General features: G+C 31.8%; 1 protein-coding gene across 1 annotated transcript in view; it reads left to right on the top strand.

Moving 5' to 3' along the window:
• The window catches only part of LOC137652328 (gamma-aminobutyric acid receptor subunit beta-like), a 268,861-nt gene that overhangs the window by 122,353 nt on the left and 139,008 nt on the right, over nt 1–7,500 (top strand).

The following is a 7,500-nucleotide window of genomic DNA, read 5'->3' as shown; positions in this document are numbered from 1 at the left end:
TGCTCAGTCTAGGGCGTCCAAGGGCCCCTCTTTCCAACTAAGCTAGAACCAGGGAGGGCCAGGCAATGGCTGCTGATGACTCAGCAGGTAGAACTATAGGCTCCCCCAATCCCACCATCCTTTGCTCATAAGGATGGTAAGGTTGCAGGAACAGGAGCAAGACTCAAGCTCCATTCCGGCAAGTTGCTATGCAGGGACATTTTTAATTGGCCACCACCACAATATGCAACTGTTTCTAAGTCAGTTCGGATTGGCGATGGTGGGAAATTTCGTCTGATTGCTACTTGGCCCTCACTAGCACAGCCTTGCTGATCATCGCGATACGCAAACCCCTTCACCGCGTTAACTTATCCTCAAAGGGATAGACACACACACACACACACACACACACACACACACATATATATATATATATATATATATATATATATATATATACAAATAAAACGTATGGATTTGATGACCTAACCCCACCGACTATCTTTTAAAGGCACAATTACTAGAAACTTGGGGCAAGAAGAAGGGTGTAGGTCCACCAACTTCCCCTTGGAAGACTACCTGAGAAAAAGGAAAATTTCACTCTCATCGGTGCCACCAGAAGTTAATTATGATGTATGATGGAGATATATCTATCTATCTATCTATCTATATATATATATATATATATATATATATATATATATATATATATATATGTATATATATATATATATATATATATATATATATATATATATATATATATATGTATATATATATATATAATGATAAAAATTATCCATGTTTGAGTAATGGTATTTTCAAATTTGGAAGACAGCATCCGAATTATATGTGCATTCAATCATAAAAGAGAACAATCATAATACATGAGTTTATATTCATACATACACAGAGAAGGAGTTATAATTGGTCTAAATATCCATTATTTTCATATAATAAAAAATATGCAAGCCCTCAGAGGAATATTAGGAGATAATTGGTCGGACAGGATTGGAAATGAAACTATAAGAGAGATTACCCGAATACCATATGTGGATGAGATCATGGTGAGGGGTAGATGGAGATGGTTTTGATATGCACTTCGCACTCCCCAAAAGAGATTAGTTCACCAAACATTTAACTGGGCTCTTCGAGTTACAAGAAGAGTTGTAAGACCCAGACCTACATGGCTGAGGACTATTGAGCGTAAAGTCACAGATGATGAATAGAGACGTATTGAATTAAAAGCTCAAGATAGAGACGACTGGCGATACCTAACCGAGTCCCTTTTGCGTTAATAGGCGTAGGAAGAGATGATGATAATGATGTATATACATCATAAATAGTAAAAATTGTATAGGTATATTTCTTGATAAAATATAAAAAAAAAATCACAATAAAATTGTGTGAATACATCACTCATGAAATTCTATATTTTAGTTTAAGCCATTTCCTCGGCAGTAAATAAAAGAATTATGATAAGCAATATATAAATGAGCATAATTACAGCTAAAATATATGAAAACATCCCTCGCAAAATGCCATATGTCAATTTATGATATTACCTCATCTAGATAGTTTTATATATACGGGAAATTTACATTGTTTTTATGTAACGTACAATGAAATGAATATCCAATCACATAAAATTAGTTTCACTAAGTTGTAAATACAAAGAGCAGCGAATAGATGATTCCACTTATCCAGCGTGAAATTAAAAGTGATAAAGAAAACGTTGCTGGGATCATGAAACGCATTAGTGAAAACTGCTGAGAAAGCACGTGCCTTCGCAAAGGCCGTGCCAAAAATAGACCACTTGGAAATACTGCATTAACTTAGCATGGCGTTTAGAGTTCTTGGGTTAATAGACTTTATTTCTGGTGGCGTAAATTCACTTAATTAACGATAATTGTATGCAAAATCAAACATATATTTCTGGGGAAAAATAAAGCCAAGAGTTAAATGTTGATAGATATAAATTATAAATTAGTTAGTGTTTAGTCTGAAAAGAATTTAGAAAGGTTTTCAAAATACTCTACGGGTATCTATATCCGCATTTCACTTCTGTAACTTTAAACCACAAATATGTTTTCATTTTTATTTTTTTCACAATCTGCAATAAAACCTTTCTGAATGTCTCACAAATTTATCTGTATACTCAGAGAACCAACTAAACTTCATATTATCAAATAAGCAGATGAACAGATATGCATGATAGTCATTTCATTAAGGGGAAGGGGACTGAAATACATAGACAAATATAAAATTATAAATTCATAAACATTTTTGGAAACGTTTTCCTTGATTTTACATTTAATTATGCATGTATGTAATAAGACGCCTAATAAATTAAAAAATCATTAAAGAGAAACAATTCAATAAACATAACAAATTAAAATCGAGTCATCGTATGAAATAACCGGAAAGTATTGTATTGATATATTGCGCCTAATGACTAAAGTAAATCAGTAAAGAGACAACATAAAAGAGCAAATATAAAATAGAGTCTAAAGATACAATATAAAAGAGCAAATATAAAATAAAGTCTGAAGATACAATATAAAAGAGCAAAGATAAAATTGAGTCTAAAGAGACAATATAAAATCGAGTCTAAAGAGACAATATAAAAGAGCAAATATAAAATCGAGTCTAAAGAGACAAAATAAAAAAGGAAATATAAAATCAAGTCTAAAGAGACAATATAAAAGAGCAAATATAAAATAAAGTCTGAAGATACAATATAAAAGAGCAAAGATAAAATTGAGTCTAAAAAGACAATATAAAATCGAGTCTAAAGAGACAATATAAAAGAGCAAATATAAAATCGAGTCTAAAGAGACAAAATAAAAAAGGAAATATAAAATCGAGTCTAAAGAGACAATATAAAAGAACAAATATAAAATCGAGTCTAACAATACAAAAGAGCAAATATAAAATCGAGTCTAAAGAGACAATATAAAAGAGCAAATATAGAAGAGAGTCTAAAGAGACAATATAAAAGAGCATATATTAAATCGAGTCATCAGAATGATATAACCGGGAACATTACCATGCAAATGAATAAGAAAGTAATTTCCATTATCACAAATTTAAATTTCTCAATTTTCATTGATAAAATATTCAGCCAAGCCATTTCTTAGAATATGAAAATGATCAGTCTCGATGGTTTACTTTAACCATACAGACAAAATAAAAATCTTACCTTAAACATTTTAAGGAAATGAAAAAAAAAAATAGAATATAGATATAATACAGCAAGGAAATTCTCCCTATTTCAATGCAAAGGAAAAAGAAACAAAAAAATAACTTAAAAATTTTAAGGAAATAAAAAAAAAGAATATAGATATAATACAGCAAATAAATTCTCAATATTTTAAGGTGAAGAAAAAAGAAACAGGCAAAAAATAACTTAACATTTTCAAGGAAAAGAAAAAAATAGAGTTTGCATATAATGCAGCAAAGAAATTCTCGATATTTTAATGTAAAGAAAAAAAAGAAACTGACAAAAAAAATATAACTTAAAAATTGTAAGGAAAAGAAAAAAGGAATATAGAGATAATACAGCAAAGAATTTCTCGATATTTTAATGTAAAGAAAAAAGAAACAGGCAAAAAATAACTTAAAAATTTTATGAAGATGAAAGAAAGAATTCAGCCAAGCTATTCACTCTTCTTTAATCAAAGGACGAGCCATTGATTTCTTTCTCGAGTCTAAAACAGTGTGATTCAAAGGGAGAAATTGGCCATTGGTACGATATTGTAAATTGTTTTTATCAAAGTTTGTTCTAAAGATGACAAATGATGTGGAAATTTAACGAAAATAGAGATAATAAAGAAATAGAAAGCTCCGTCTGTCCCTACTGGAAACGTCCCTGCCTAGCGATCTACCGGACTGGGGTTCAAGATCATCTCAAGCTGGATAGTTTCTTGTAGTATCAGCAACCTCACCATCCTTGTAACCTACGGTTTTGAGAAGCCTACATATCTACCTGTGGAGTCATAGGCACCCATTGCCTAGCCCTTCCTGGTCCTAGCTTGGACGGAGAGGGGGGTTTGGGCGCTGATCATATGCATACATGGATAGTCTCAAGGACATTATCCTGCTAGCGAGGGCATTGTCACTGTCCCCTGCTTTTGCCATTCATGAGCGGACTTTAAACCTTTAAAAATGACGTCGCCGATAAACGTTAACATAATCTGTCTTTGGAAAGTGAACATATTCATGAGAGCTATCTGGGGATAACATAATTCAAGGTAATTCTTTGATGAAATGACCTAATTAAAGGTAATTCTTTGATGGGAAAACCTAATTAAAGGTGATTCCTTGATGGGATGACCTAATTCCAGGTAATTCCTCGATGAGATTACCTAATTCCAGGTAATTCCTTGATGAGATGACCTAATTCGAGGTAAAGCCTTGATGGTATGACATAATTTAAGGTAATTCCTTGATAGGATGAACTAATTCAAGGTAATTCCTTGATGGGATGGCCTCATTCAAGGTAATTACTTGATGGGATGACCTAATTTAAGGTAATTCCTTGATAGAATGAACTAATTCAAGGTAATTCCTTGATGGGATGACCTAATTCAAGGAAATTTCTTGAAGCGATCATCCAATTTACCTTAATTAGTTTCACATTAAGAGAGAATCTAATCCATGTGAGCTAATTGCTCGCTTGAAAATAACCATTCCCGAGCGTTAAACTTGTCACAGTGAAGTGACTTAATACATGAGAGACTTATTTACAAATATATGACTATTTATCAGTTACTTGATATAAACAAAATGGTCCGATTCGCGAATGCCAGTTGATCAATGGAGATAATTTTAGATCTGAAAATTATCATTTGTAAATAAGCTAATTCATACAGTTTAGTTAGCTACTAGAAGATGAACTTATTCATGGGAGCTAATTTATCAACCGAAGTTGGTTAGTCCCTTGGAGGTAACACAATTTATAAGACATCCGCTTTCACGGAATGATAAGTTTTATTTGCAAGATATAATCAATCAACAAGACTGTTAAAAATTTGCCCTCAAAAACGGTTAAAAATCCTGGAATAAATGTTGCAGGCCATTTGCCATTTTAAAAATGGATATATTGACGTAAAGGAGTGATATTTCGGTCACCAACCCGTAAAATATGATAACAAAATAGGGTAAAAATTACGGTTGTCTGTATTTTACTGAAATATTGTTGAGAACAGCATATTCTTACGAAGAATCTCAGATTAAAATCAATGTTTTTTAGTAACACTGAAGAAAATTGCTTAATTTCCGGAGGATATGTGATCACCGAGAGATGACCTACTTTATGGAATTTAGTCAATGAAAGGAAGAAGATAATTGGTCATGCCCTGCATGGAGACCTCTTTTAAATAAGCCGGGATCCAATTACATCAGGTCAGTCAGAGATAAGCACTTCCTCTCTTAATTCTCAGGAGGTCATTACACCGTCTGGTGATTAATCAAATCAATTCAAAGCGGGGCATTTCTATTCAAGAAAATAAAATCTAAAGTTAAAATAGTCTCTCAAATTTGTATTACGTTCAATATCAAACTAATTTCATTATCAGTATTGAGTTTCACTCTATGATATTTCTAACCTAAATAGCAAAACAATTGTCAAACATTCCTTAACAAAAATAGGCTTCTGACAACCCAAAACTATTTGACACATCATCACCTGCTCATACGCCTATTGACGCAAAGGGCCTCGGTTAGATTTCACCAGTCGTCTCTATCTTTAGTCTTCTCCATCCATCATCATCCACTTCACGCTTCATAGTGCTCAACCATGTAGGCCCGGCTCTTCCTACTCTTCTAGGGCCTTGTGGAGCCCAGTTGAAAGTTTGGTGAACTAATTTCTCTTGGAGAGTGCGAAGAGCATGCCCAAACCATCTCCATCTACCCCTCACCATGATCTCTTCTACATACAGCACTCGAGTAATCTCTCTTATAGTTTAATTTTTAATTTTCTCTTGCCATTTAACCCCACATTTTCGAAATTCCATTTTCAAAATGGCACTTTATTCCTAAAAATTCATATACGTTAATCATCCCCTTGGCATTTAATCAGCTTTAAACACGTCCTCGGTGGCATATCTCTCCCACCACTCATTGAAATTCAGCTCGGATTCAATCCACTTAGTAGCGTCTTCTTCGCCCGGAATTATGGGAATCATTATGAAAATGGGGAGTTTCCTTTTCAATCAAATAAAAAAAAAAATATTGGTGAAATTTAATGAAGCGTTTTTATAGAAAGAATGTTACATATTCTATTACATTTCGTCATTCATATATATATATATATATATATATATATATATATATATATATATATATATAGTAGTAGTAGTAGTAGTAGTAGTAGTAGTAACAACAACAACAACAACAACAACAACAACAACAACAACAACAACAACAACAATAATAATAATAATAATAATAATAATAATAGTACGCGTTTATTGCAAATTGCAAAATTACTAACATTTTTCCGTCATAGCACACGTACGTGAGCCTCAAATATTAAAGATGATATTAATGACTTAAAAATTATTGAGAGAATGTGCCTGTTATAAAGTTTTCATGGATTTTTTATAATACAATACATTAATAATAATATTAATATCCCAAGCTAAGCTACAACCCTTGTTGGAAAAGAAAGATGATATAAGCTCAAGGGCTCCAACATGAAAAGGTAGCCCAGCGAGGAAAGGACACAAGGAAAAAAACAAAAAGAGAAGTGATGAACAATGAAAATAAAATATTTCAAGAACAGCAACAACATTAAATTAGATCTCCAATATAAAATATAAAAACAAGAGGAAGAGAAGTAAGATAGCACAGTGTGCCCGAGAGTACCCTCAAGCAAGAGAACTTTACCCAAATACATGTTGACCAATATCCAGGTGAAGAATACTGCATTAACCTGATCAAATCCAAGTAGTATATTATTATTATTATTATTATTATTAGTATTAGTATTATTATTATTATTATTATTATTATTATTATTATTATTATTAGCTAAGCTAATAATAACAATAAAAGCAAAATGCTATTATCCCAAGGGCTCCAACAAGGAGCAATTACAGCCAGCAATTACCTCTTTTAATTATGAATACAGTTTCGTGTGTAAGTGCTTACATGCTTTGTTCTCTATCTAATAATAATAATAATAATAATAATAATAATAATAATAATAATAATAATAATAAAAATAATAATAATAATAATATCTATGTTACTATTGAGAATGGCATTTTTATATTACAAATGTTTTTCTATTTAAATGAAACAACGATTTAGGCAGCTGATCTTGAAATATGGACCTATACAGTGTATTGAAAATAAGATTTTATGAAATTTCCACTACCTGATTTTGAGCGTTCTCTTTTACGTATAGCATTTAGTACTTTCCGAGTTTAGCTTTACGGAATAAATAAAAAATATTTCCAGAAAACACTTGGTAAATGTTTATCTATGCCACCACCAGATCAAAACATATTATCA

The sequence above is a fragment of the Palaemon carinicauda genome, chromosome 13, assembly GCF_036898095.1.
Source record: "Palaemon carinicauda isolate YSFRI2023 chromosome 13, ASM3689809v2, whole genome shotgun sequence".
Taxonomy (NCBI): domain Eukaryota; kingdom Metazoa; phylum Arthropoda; class Malacostraca; order Decapoda; family Palaemonidae; genus Palaemon; species Palaemon carinicauda.
The sequence above is the reverse complement of the archived record's forward strand: the minus strand, read 5'-3'. Positions and strand labels throughout refer to the sequence as shown.